We start from the raw sequence: 13852 nt of genomic DNA on the forward strand, positions 1-13852 counted from the left end.
ACGTGTTCATATGGAACAACCTCCTGGGTATGTTGATCCTCGATTTCCTATGCATGTTTGTCTATTACAGAAAGCTCTCTATGGCTTAAAGCAAGCTCCTCGTGCTTGGTTTCAGCGTTTTAGCTCATTTCTTCTCACACTTGGGTTTTCTTGCAGTCGCGCTGACACGTCCCTTTTTTTCTTTCATCAGCAATCTAACCTTATCTATTTGCTTCTTTATGTTGATGACATTATTGTTACCGGCAACAACTCATCTCTTATTAACAGCTTTACTCGCAAGCTTCATTCTGAGTTTGCTACCAAAGATTTGAGTTCTCTCAGTTACTTTCTTGGTCTTGAAGCTCCACCCACTTCTGATGGTCTCTTTATCAGTCAGTTAAAATATGCTCGAGATATTCTTACTCGTGCTCAGTTGCTCGATAGCAAACTAGTTCACACTCCCATGGTTGTTTCTCAACACCTGACTGCTGATGGTTCTCCTTTCTCTGATCCTACTCTCTACAGATCTCTTGTTGGCGCCCTTCAGTACTTGACTATCACGCGTCCAGATATTGCCTATGCTGTCAATTCTGTCAGTCAATTCTTGCATGCCCCTACTGCAGATCACTTTCTTGCTGTCAAACGTATTCTCCGCTATGTCAAAGGAACACTCCACTTTGATCTTATCTTTCGTCCATCAACTGTTCCTAGTACGCTAGTCGCTTATTCGGATGCTGACTGGGCTGGTTGTCCCGATACTCGTCGTTCTACATCCGGCTATTCTATTTATCTTGGTAACAATCTCATTTCTTGGAGTGCCAAAAAGCAACCTACTGTATCACGCTCCAGCTGTGAATCTGAGTATCGTGCTCTTGCCACAACTGCTGCTGAACTTCTTTGGGTTACGCATCTTTTGCATGACCTCAAGGTCCCTATTTCACAGCAGCCCTTACTCTTATGTGACAACAAAAGTGCTATTTTTTTGAGCTCTAATCCTGTTTCTCACAAGCGGGCCAAGCATGTTGAACTAGATTATCATTTTCTTCGAGAACTTGTTATCGCTGGCAAACTTCGTACACAATATGTACCCTCTCATCTCCACGTTGCTGACATCTTCACAAAGAGTATTTCTCGACCTCTCTTTGAATTTTTCAGATCCAAGCTTCATGTTCGTTCAAATCCGACGCTCAGCTTGCGGGGGGGTGTTAAGGATAGTTGACCGTTCATTATAAGGCAAATATCTAGATATTTGCCTTACATTACGGGTTACCATATTTTCCCTTTTACTAAATACAAATATATTGTATTCATTTATTATTATTTCCTTTTATCGCTATTTTCTTATTATTTGTAATTTACCTTGTATTCTGTAAATGATTATAAATAAGAGAACTCTCACCACCATTTGGGTGTGGTGGATTAATCAAACATTCACAAAGAGACTAGTTTCATTGCTCCTTCACTAATTTTAATATTTTTTGAATAATATTGCGCGGGATTAAAAAAATGCGGGAAATTCCGGCTTAGTTTTAAAATGTTTTCTATCGGTTCCTTATTTTGTATTTTAACAGTATTTTGTATTTTAAGTTAATAATGTGCGCACACTATCTTGTTAATGTAAATTATGTTTTAAATTTTAATGGTTTTATTTAGCGAGAAAAATTTACCAGTCTTTTAGAGCCATTGCGTCATCTCGATCCTTACATTTTTTTCCAATATTTTAGTGCAACAACTATATGGTGCATAAAAACAAAATAGATTGAGCCTCTTTTTAATATGTTGCATGTACATGACCGACATTTTTACACTTTTCATGTTCTATGTTAATGTGCAACTAGTTGATTTTGTTGTGTTATACGATGCTTTGCTACATCCTTTTTGTGTGGACTAAACTCATCCCATGTTGTCATGTGATTTGCTCACCTTTCCACGATCAAATTTTTCATTGGACACCCTAAAAATATGGTCTAGGCCCACTATTTCAGGTCTACTACCACCCTTTTAACAATTTCTCCCACTAAATTTATGGCGGGATGCTTTTAGCTTACTAGTTGTATTACACACATCCCCCATTGACTCAAGTAGTTTTATGAACGCATACAACTTTAATGGTTTGGTAGTAATATCTGCAACTTTTAATTGTGTGACACAATGCTTCAGCTCAATAACTCCATCTTTGATCAAATCACGCAAAAAATGGAACCGTTTGCTGCATTCATGCATGATTGGATTCTTGGATAGTTTAATAGTGGAATTGTTATCACATAACATAGTAATACTGTCACGACCTAATATTTACAACGAGTCGTGACTCAAAATGACTATGACGTGTAGTGCGTATGCATGAAATTCAAAAGAAAACATCATGTCAAAAACCAATCATATATTTCATAAGAAGAGCGTTTCAAAACCAAGAGTCCATATATGACTAGTTTTATTTTGACAATGGAAGAAAACATGAAGGACAAAATGTACTAATAGGTAAGACCGAACTGATGCCCCAGGACATGCTTTCCTCTGTGACAATCCACATCCCTCAACGCGCCCTCTCTTGATCTAACACCTCACATACCTGAAAAAGAAAGATATAGCAAAGATGAGTATAAAAGTTATACTTAGTAAGCCACCTACTTATAAACTCTTTTTGCATCCTTATCTTAACAAACTCCCACAGGTTTTCCTTTGGCTCTAGGACATTTAGTTCTAGTTTTAGCTCCTTGGGCTTCTTTGGTTCTTCGTCCTTTCATTTAAACCCTAAGAGCTCCCTTATGGCAACCTGTATTTGACTGGTGCCCTGCGAGTAGCTATCTCGGCATGGCTATGAGGATACCTGGTATCTTACCTAGAAAGTGAGCTGCAACCCCTTAGGCCCATGATGACCCCCCTATTCGGGAGGGCTACCCCCTCCCCCCCTTTATCCAATCAACCTAAATGGTCTATATCACGTGGGTCTCACGTTTCCCATGCTAAAACGATTATGGAGCAATCGAGTCCTGATCAGGAACCCCCTGCTCCCCCACGAAGCTATAACACCAATCACACACAAGTAACTTAAGGGTACTCTAGAGATGGTTCGTATGCCGTGGTAGTTTCTTAGGCTCCTAGGGGAGGGTTAGGTCTTCACTTAGGGACTTGTCACTCTAACCACAAAACCCTAGACTTATCGTTATACTGAATGAAAGCTAATAGAGTGTGCCCGCTATATCTAGCATTATCATACAACATTCATGCAATAATAGACAAACATGCTCAACGGAGCGATAGCATCCATCAAGCTCCCAGACCTCAGAGTTCACAAGTTCCATTCCTCCTTTCAGCATGAATTAAACATATACATATAAAGTGGAAACTTAAACATAAGTTCAACACTAAGATAATTCTCCATAATACATCCATACTCTTAACAACCAAAATACCTATAATCAATCCATGGAAAGTTACAACTAGGAAATAGACTAGCACGCATGCAACCAAGAACATTTTTAGTAGACTGTACGTGTGTGAGCGACGATCAAAAGGTTAGAATTGCATACACCTAAAGTAGGGATTAGCGGAGGATTCAGTCCTAAACATCCTAAAAATAATAGTTGAGAATCAAACCGCCTAGATGCCGCTAAAAATCTAGTAAACCCCCACAACATCCAAGGACAACCAAAGTAGCTCACCAGGTAATAAATAGCATGAATGGTGTCATAAGTCTCTCCACTACCCTATCCACTCCAAGACTAGGGTAGTGCGTGTCCCAAGCTTGTGAAAATAGCTAGGAGTCTCTTGAACAGTACCACTGTATTATAAACTCAATTCTAAGAGAAGGTTATGAGACTACATTTGACCCAATAGCTACTCGATGCACCAGGGATCGTATCTCCTAAATTTTAGTGATTTTATGGTCTCGTGGGAGGGTCTGCCAGCTAACCTTCCATGGATGATGTTTAGATTAGCTCACATCATACTATCCCCTAGAATTTTTATGAGATATTACCTCAAGTCACCTAAGTTAACATAAAAGTAGTTCACCCCAAAAATTGATTTGTTGCTATGGGTGAAACACCACCTCCAAACCCAAATGGGGTCCATGAGCATCTAGAGAACTATACAAAACTATGATGCCTTCTTAGAGACTCAGATAAAAATAGAGGTTAGGCCTAACCTCCTAAAACCTAGAGTAAATGGTGATATCTACTTAGATGAGGATGTGATGGGGTTTAGGGTTTAGGGTTTAAGATTTTTTTTTTTTTTTTTTTTTTTTTTTTTTTTTTTTTTTTTTTTTTTTTTTGATGGGATCATAGATACTAGTCGAGGCAACAAAGTGCTTGGAACTTATAGAACACTCAAATTGAAGTCATTTCTTAACTAAGTTATAAGCATTTAGACATTAGTCCCTCACATTGGTTGATCTAATATGCTGTGTATGAAAATACTTAAAACCAAAATATGTGGTGGTGCTAAAATTCTTAATGGAGAGTACCTAAACACAACAAATCCTAAGTTATTAACTAAAATTTAAATCTACATATTTCTCAAAACTAATTATAAATACGCCTTGTTTTATTCTTTTTCAATATCTCAACCTTAAACGCTGTCTTTTTAGTTTTTAACTTTAAATACAAAAGAAAATAGAAGTTCAATTTTTTGAATATAACATTTCTATTAAGGTAATGTTAAAAATATCATCTTCTAGAAAGTCAATAATCACTAAATTATTTTATTAGGAAACGTAATTATTGATTGGACGATAAATTAGAAATAGTATCATCTACCACTAATGATGATTGCCTTATTTGTCCTTAACTTTATTTAGAATTAACTTGTTTAAACTACTACTTTTGCCATTTTGAAATCAAGGTAATTCCCCCAATATTATTAAACTATTCTTAATTTTTGTCTGAGTACTAGGATATAAAGTAGGTGGAGAACGTGGAGTAGATTAAGCCTATTTCATCTTTATATTTTAAAATATTTTAATAGGTTCTTAAACCTCAACTACCATCTATGTGACATTCTAGTAAATGAGTAGTATTTGAATGAACTGAGACCATATCTAAATGAGATAGATCTTGATGATAAGATAATTAACAAAGACTTAAAAGAATTAAAGATCTATATGAACAAGGTGCATCATCCTTTTCAATGCATCAATTATTATAATTCCATAGTTAAATGTGCTTTACTTTGAGTAATTCTATATTTGATGACCTCTTAGACTTGTGTTAATATGTGAGGATTAAGAATCGAAGATCAAGTAACATGAGCATGTCGTAGAAGAATGTTGGAGTTTAAATCTGTTCGGATTCTGAATCTTGATCAAAATTTTGGGTATAGGTTCATGCCTAGTAGATCTTGACACAGTTTCCACTTTTCACCTCAATTAAACCAATAAAATTCATAAACCTAACTTGAATGACCTATTAATTAGACACAAAATGAAGGTCTACCAACTACTTGTAATATAAGCTTTAGGTGGGTGAGGAAGGAAGGATGGACAGCGAAAACCTCATATCAAAAGGGAATAGAAATGAATCAAGAAATTAGTGCATCGTGTAAAAGTATACATTCTCTCATCAATTGTGTTGTTGTGTTTGGTTTATGAGTTAAACGTTTGAATCTCAATCTCTAGTTAAGGAACCTATCAGATTAGGTAATTTGGTTTATAACTTATACGTTTCAATCTCAATCTCTAGTTAAAGAATTCTTGCTCTAACCCTAAACCCTTCCACGAGACTATAAATGCAGCCTCAATGCTTTGCCAAACATGCACCTTAACATCATTCCTCTTACAAAATCAACGTAATGAAGAGATTGTCAATTTCAAGTCTCTGTGTTTTGGTGGTGGCGGCGGCCACGATGGCACTTTTCACTGGTGCTCCGGGGGCCGATGCGGTGGACTGCAACCCTTCGGAGCTCAGCCCATGTCTTCCTGCAATTACGTCATCGACACCGCCGACGACCTCTTGTTGCCAGAAGTTGGTAGAGCAGACGCCGTGCCTTTGCGGATACTTTAAGAATCCAGAATTCAAGCCTTACGTTAGTGGCGGCGAACGGGTTGCTGCTGCTTGCGGAGTCACCGTCCCTAAATGTTAGGGTTGGAAACAGGGTGGGAATAAAATAAAGATGGTTGTCTGCCAACTTGAACTGCGTACCTGAAAATAAAAGCCAATATGAATAATGAATATATGATCATCAATAATTTCTTATTTATGGAAATCTTATAGTGGGAATGGAACATATTAAAAGAGAGTATGAATATACATATCTATCAACAATTATGAGCTAAAATGGAAACTAAGTAACACAATAATTTAAATGGAAAATTTTAAAATTAGGAACAAAAATCATGATCATAAAGATATTCTCGGTTTAAACGATTATTATAATTACACACAATTTAGTCATCCATCCTTATTACAAAACCATTACATTTTTTCATCAAGATTGAAATGGATTAATTTTATAAAAAAAAATTGTGACGGACCATAATTTAAGTTTTATGTAGGTATAAAGGGAACCTTGCATGTATTTATAGTGGAGTAAGGTAGCGAACGAAAGAAAACATAGCCATGAACAAGTTCAAAACAAAAAAACATAAAGTTTTAACACAGAATAGATTTGGGTCTAAACAAGAGCTCTAAATTCTCTAGCTTTTTCACTCTATCTCTAACAACCGAACCTCAATGAAAAATTAATATCCAATTTTTTTTTTTTATTTTGGAGTTCAAACTTCTAGAATTTGAGAGTTGATGACTTAAAAATAAATTTTTAAAAAAAAATTCTAGAAACTACGTACAAATATAAAAGAAAACCGTGAAAATTTTGAAAAAAGGTTCAAAGTCAACCTCCAAGTTTTTTTTGTTTTTTTATTTTGTCATTTCAGCCTCATGAGGCGTTAGTAAAGAAGAAAATAAAAGAGAGAAAAAAAAAGAAGAGAGAGAAAAGAGAGAAAAGAGAGAGAGAAGAGAGAGGAAAGATGAGAGAAGAGAAGGTAACCGTCGTGAGAACTCTTGATGTTGCCACATAGAGTTTTTTTTTCTCTCTCTCTCAAGTTTCTTCACAAAATCATCCCAGCTCTTTGTGGAGATCAAGTTTGGAGACATGGTTTTGATATGTTCGTACTCTTTTACTTATAGTTTCAATCCTCCTAGGCCAACCAAGTAAATGGTCGTACTACCGGCTCAGTCAGACGACTTGCTTTATGTATGATGACACGTGCTTGACATTTGCACAAGTCATTTATACTTTATATTTTATGATGACATGACTATGCTATATGATGATGTTATATGATGTTATACGATGGTGTTATATGATGGTGTTATATGATGAAGATGACGCGTGATAGCATGACGATGTAAGATGTAGGATGATCAGATTACTGAATATGATATTATTTCATATTAAGATGAGGTGCATGTATTAAATGACATGAAGCATTATGATGATGATTTTTCTAAGACACGGTTGAATATGATTCAAAGTGTTGAGATATGATTCAAAATATTCAAAATGGAGATATGATTTAAAGTAGTTGAGATATGATTCAAAATATACAAACTACAAGATTTTAGGAAATTTTAGGAGATTGTTAGTAGATTTGAGTTTATCTAGATTTACATAATTTACTGTTTTGGTCAAGTGTATAGGCCTATAAATATTGTAATTGTGTAACCCTTTAAGAATTGAATGAGAAAACAATAATAAAGCACCGTAGCTTTCATCTATTTTATCTTTTCCTATCTCTTCTAATATTCGTTTCCCCAACAAATTTGGTATCAAAGCCAAGTTCTTGTCAACACAAACACAAGAGAGAGCAATTATTTTTACTTTTCACAAAACAAAAATGACAGTAGTTGGTTTTTCTTTCTTTGCACCGCTGTTACCAATTTTTAATGGTGAGAAATATGAGTGGTGGAGCATCAAGATGAAGACCTTGCTCAGATCACAGGAGCTATGGGACTTGGTGGAGCACGGGTTCGTTGATATATCAGAACCCACAATTGAAGAAAAGGAGAGACTAAGTTAAACCAAGAAAAATGATGCTAACGCTCTGTTCATTATTAAACAAGCAATTCATGAGACTACATTTTCACAAATTGCAGCAGCAACCACATCAAAGCAAGCATGGTCAATTCTACAAAATAAGTTTCAGGGAGATTCAAAAGTCATAATAGTGAAATTGCAATCTCTAAGATGTGATTTTGAAACTCTGTTCATGACGAATGGCGAATCAATTGCTGATTTTTTGTCAAGAGTAATGGCAATAGTCAGTCAGATGCGTACCTATGGAGAGAAAATTTCAGACGAAACAATTGTTGCAAAGGTGTTGAGAAGCTTAACTCCAAAGTTTGACCATGTGGTGGCTGTCATAGAAGAAGCTAAGGATCTATCAATACTCTAGCTCATGAGTCAAGAATCAATAGATCACTAGAAAAGAATGAAGAAAAGGCACTACAAGTGAAGGAGACAGCCAACAACAAACGCAAGCAAACTAGGAAGTTCTTTCCTGTTGGAAAAGCTAAAAGAGCTTCACATTGTCTATAACTAATTCATGCTAATTTATGTAGGCCAATGCAAACGAAGTCCTTGGGTGGGAGTATATATCTTTTACTATTCGTTGATGACTATAGTCGCATGAGCTGGGTTAACTTCCTACAACATAAGTCAGAAACTTTTCAGAAGTTTCAGATTTTTAAAGCTATGATGGAGAACAAAAGTGGCTATCACATTAAAGTTCTTCGCACAGACAGAGGTGGCGAGTTCATATCTAAAGAGTTCAATCTCTTTTGTGAAGAAGAGAGCATCAAAGGGAGTTAACAGCTCCCTACACTCCAAAACAAAATGGAATCGCTGAACGAAAAAATCAAACTATTGTGGATATGGCAAGAAGTATGTTACAAACAAGAAGACTTCCCAACCAATTTTGGGTAGGAGCTGTAGCAACATCTGTTTATCTATTAAACCTCTCACCAACAAAAGTTGTTATGAATCGAACTCCTTATGAAGCATGACATGGAAGGAAACCATATGTAAGTCATTTACGGATCTTTGGTTGTGTTGCTTATGTTTTAAAACATCCTCAAACTCGTCAAAAGCTTGATGAAAAATCTGAAAAATGTATTTTCATTGGCTATTGTACTCAATCAAAGGCATATAAATTATATAACCCCCTTAGTGAAAAGATTTTAGTTAGAAGGAATGTAATATTTAATGAAAACGTGAGTTGGGATTGGAGTAAAGAACAGGAGCAGCAAAAGATTACAATTGAAGTTTCTTCAAATGAAGAGACAAGGGTCAACTCCAGTGCATCTCCTAGTGTCTCCACTGCAACACAAAATGTGTCAAATTCATCATCTTCAACATCACTAAACAGCAATTCTTCTCTTGAAGAACTTTTAGATGAGACACCTCCAAGGAAGTATAAATTTTTAGTTGACATATATGCATCATGCCAATTTGCTCTTATTGTTTCAGACCCTATGAATTATGAAGGAGCAATTGAAAAAGAAGAGTGGAAGAAAGTCATGGCAGTAGAGATGCAGTCCATTGAGAAAAATGGAACATGGAATATGGTTGACTTACCAAACGAAAAGTTTTATGGAGATCAACAAGAAGAGGTCTATGTAACATAGCCAGAGGGATTCATAAATGAAGACAAAGAAACAAAGGTATACAAGCCGAGAAAGACATTGAACGAGTTAAAGCAGACATACTTACGAAGGCTTTGTCAAAAGAAAAGCTCTGTACTTGTCATCTGCAACTTTGAATCAAGGGGGAGTGTTGAAATATGATTCAAAGTGTTGAGATATGATTCAAAATATTCAAAATGGAGATATGACTCAAAGTATTTAAACTACCAAGATTATAGAAAATTTTAAGAGATGGTTAGTAGTAGATTTCCATAATTTACTATTTCTAGTCCCGTGTATAGGCCTATAAATACTGGAATTGTGTAACCTTTAAGAATTGAGTGAGAAAACAATAATAAAGCATTGTAGCTTTGATCTATTTTATCTTTTCCTATCTCTTCCAATATCCCTTTCCTGAACAGACACAACCCTAGTTAATGTTAAGGATATGAAGACCAATACATGCATGTTAGAGTAATATGGGAACAATATATAGGGTTGTATCATAAAGATGATGTAAAGATGAAAAACTATAAGACCTTATGAATTTTGTGTGTACATATACATCAAGTTACTTCCTCATTTATGATGATGAGTACGCACGCTTACACTATGATGATAATGATGATCATGCCTTGCATGACACTCAGGGGTCTGCTGACCTCCGGATGTCGCTATGGACACCTAGCTCAACTATGATGGGTCTAGAGGGTGCGAAGCATTTGGAGATCCATGCTCGCATGTGTGGGTCGTTTGTAGGGATCCAATTTTGTCCAGTTTGGAGGTCACCCCTATGATGATTTTAAAGATAGGTCCCTAGATCATCAGTTGCATGAGTTTGCATTCCCTAGCCCCAATAGTAGGGTCACTTGCATGAGTTTGCATTCCCTAGCCCCAATAATAGGGTCACTTATTGAGTATTTCTTAAAATAAAGTTGTCTGCTACTTCTATTTTAGTTAAAAGCTGTCTATATTGGAGGCCACCCCTACGATAGGTCCCTGGATCAAGTTGTGTGCTACTTCTATTTTAGTTTAAAGCATCTCCATACGAATGATGACTCTAAGAAGAATTTGATTGGGTCAAAATAGTTAGACTATTTTTAGGGATCTAGTTTAAATATTTTTCAGATTTTTTTACCTTGTTTCTGAGATTTGTTTACTAGATTTGTTTCCAAGATTTGTGGTGAGTTTCTGTTTATGGTTATTTGTAAGGCTATAAAAGCCAAGTTCAGTATTCAATGAGATCATCACTTCAAACTTCATTTGTTTATGTTTCTGGTTAGTTATGTAGAAACCTAACAATTGGTATCAGAGCCACAATTTTTGAGTGATCAAATAGAGAGAGTATGAGTGAAGACAAAATTTTAACGAAGATCTCTCACTTCGATGGTCACTATGATCATTGGAGTGAGCTGATGAAAAATTTCCTTAGAGCAAAAGATCTATGGAGTGTGGTGGAGAATGGTTTCTCAGAACCAGGAAGAAACAATGTTGACTGAGGCACAAAAGGGTCACCTCCATGATGCTAGACTCAAAGATCATCAAGTAAAGCACTACCTCTTCCAGGCAATTGATCGTAATGTCTTTGAACAAATCTTGGATCGTCGCATAGCCAAGATTGTTTGGGACTCAATGAAGCGAAAATTTCGTGGAAACCAAAAAGTGAAGAAATCTCTTCTGAATGCATTAAGGAGAGAATTTGAGATCCTAGAGACGAAGAATGATAAAAGTATCACAGATTATTTTGCAAAAGTGATGATAATCTCCAACAATATGAGAAGCAATGGAGAAGATATGCCAGACAATAAAATTGTAGAAAAAATTCTGCGTACCCTGACTGAAAAATTTACTTATGTTGTAGTATCCATTGAGGAATTCAAAGATACTAATAACATGTCCATTGATGAATTACAAAGTTCAGTAGTGGTGCATGAACAAAAATTTGAGCAATAATAGAGAGGAGAAAGTTCTAAAAGTCAAAGGACGAACCGAAATAAGTAATGGAGGAAGAGGATGTTGACTTCTGGCAATTGAGAGAAAAACGTCGATAGAGAAAAAAACGACCGAAGGAAAACTTCTTCGAAGAAAAAAATAACGGGAAACAAATGAGAGAATATTTGCCTTAAGACCCGATGATTGTTATTTGATTCAGTTTCACATATTTAAATAACAAACCTATCCTATATTTAGCCAGCAAAAATTACACTATTCCATTAAACGGGAGCGTTAATTCAGATATTTCAAAAGTAAAAAACAACTAACAAAATTTAAGGAAACCATAGCTTTTATCTAACAATCTTCTCCTAAAAGCTATGATATATCTACCTTATTATTTGAACTCCGATCTTTGAGCATAGTTCTTCAAATTTTACCCGCGCCAGGGACTTGGTGAAAATGTCTTCAAGCTGTTCCTCTGTTTGGAGGAAATCAATCTTGAGGAGCCCTCGATCTGCACATTCTCGGATGTAGTGGAATCTGATTTCTATGTGCTTGTTCTGGTCGTGCAAAATTGAATTTTTTTTCAGGGAGATCGTAGCTTTGTTGTCCAGTATAGCATTGGTGGATCTCTTTCTCTTCCGATGAGTTCTTCCATTAGTCGCGCAAGCCAGACCCACTGTGTTGCCGCCGTCAAAGCGGCGATGTATTTTGCTTCGCAGGAAGACAAACAACTACCTTTTGTTTTGTTGATTGTCAGCAGATCGCACCGCCTGAGAAGAAGTAGATCATCCCGCTGGTGCTCATATGATCATCAACGTCACCGACCATGTCACTATCACTGTAGCCGACAAGCTCAAGCTTCTTCTTTCCTCTCACTGCGTAGTATCTCACACCCTAGCCTCTGGTTCTAGCCACATAGCGTAGGATGCGCTTGACAGCCACAAGATGCTCCTCCTAGGTGCTTCCATGTATCTACTTACATATCTAACTGAGTAAGCAAGGTCAGGGCGTGTGTTTACCAGATAGCACAGGCTTCCAAAAATGCTGCAGTAATTTGTGGCGTCGACTGTCCACGTAGTACCGGTCTTCCTTAGCTGGAGTCGGGCCTCCATTGGCGTCCTTGTAAGGTTACTTTCCGCAAGCCCAGTTGTGTCCAACAGCTTCTTCCTGTACGCACTTTGGCAGATGGTGATGCCGGTAATACTCTGTTGCCTTCGATGTCGAGATAGTAGCTGAGCACGTCGAGATCGCTCATCTTGAAGTTCTTTGACATCTCCCTCTTAAACCTTTTGAGAACTTCCATGTTGCCTCCAGTGATTATGAGGTCGTCGACGTACACTCCCACGATCAGTCACTGCTCATCGTGGCCGAGCGTGTACATGTCATGCTCAGAGGCACAGCGCTTGAACTTCAACGACAGTAGGGTACTATCAACCTTTGCGTGCCTTATACAGGCGCAATACCTTGTCAGGGTTCTCGTTGTCTAGGAAGCCCGGTGGATGTCGAACATAGACGGTCTCCTTTAGCTCTCCGTTCAGAAACGCGAATTTCACATCCATGTGGTGGACCTCCCAAGAATGATGTGCACCGATTGCCAGCAATAGGCGGACAGATTCCAGCCTTACCACTGACGCGAATACCTCCTTGAAATCCACTCCTTGCTTCTAGACGTAACTTCGTCACCAGACGAGCTTTGTGTTTCACAACTTCTCCCTTTTCGTTGCGCTTCAGTTTGAAGGCCCATTTGAGCCCTATGGCTCGGTGTCCCGGTGCCATGTCCTCTAGACTCTACATCTGGTTCTCAGTGATGGATGTCATCTCCTTCTACATTGCCTTCAGCCAGCATGGGTTCCTTTCTGCTTCGGCGAAGGTGTTTGGTTCATCTACGCTGATGGCATGCAGTTCGGCCACCTCTAGTTCGAGTTTGCGCGGCGCCAGTCTTGGTGGTTCACCTCCTCCCACTAGGTCGCTTGTGGATGTATATAATAAAATGATGTAAAATTCACAAGAATAAGTGCAAGTATACACTATCACAAGTAGCAAGTAATAAGTAAATTATCGATTTCACAGGGAACCTATCTTTTTGGCTAATTTTATTGCAGGAAATTAAGTGAGTTTTTGGGTAACATTCAAATTATCGATTCCGAGGGTCATGAATGGTGATTATTTCCATAATCGTTGTAATTTTTATTAACAAGGCTCTAGGAGAAAAATTATTCCTAACCCTTTTATTACCCTTCAAGTCTCCTTGCTATGGAACTAGAGTGTTAAAGAGGATTTCATTGCTCCCTCTCTTCTCCCGAATCAGAGAACAA

The 13852-nt window shown here is 37.2% G+C and overlaps 2 long non-coding RNA genes across 2 annotated transcripts in view; one reads left to right on the top strand and one right to left on the bottom strand.

Annotated features, from left to right (window-relative positions):
- LOC111480044 overlaps positions 1-9388 on the top strand; it is a 20378-nt gene extending 10990 nt beyond the window's left edge. Inside the window, exons 2-3 of the long non-coding RNA XR_002717733.1 lie at positions 7376-7380; positions 9194-9388. This is a non-coding gene — a long non-coding RNA (uncharacterized LOC111480044). The remainder of the gene's footprint in view (positions 1-7375; positions 7381-9193) is intronic.
- Positions 1-10743, bottom strand: part of LOC111480053 — an 11201-nt gene extending 458 nt beyond the window's left edge. The window contains exons 1-2 of the long non-coding RNA XR_002717743.1: positions 10659-10743; positions 5371-5374 (exon numbers count right to left, since the gene is read on the bottom strand). This is a non-coding gene — a long non-coding RNA (uncharacterized LOC111480053). The remainder of the gene's footprint in view (positions 1-5370; positions 5375-10658) is intronic.
- Between the last annotated feature and the right edge of the window lie 3109 nt (positions 10744-13852).

This window comes from Cucurbita maxima, unplaced genomic scaffold (assembly GCF_002738345.1).
Source record: "Cucurbita maxima cultivar Rimu unplaced genomic scaffold, Cmax_1.0 Cma_Scf00005, whole genome shotgun sequence".
In the NCBI taxonomy this organism is placed as follows: domain Eukaryota; kingdom Viridiplantae; phylum Streptophyta; class Magnoliopsida; order Cucurbitales; family Cucurbitaceae; genus Cucurbita; species Cucurbita maxima.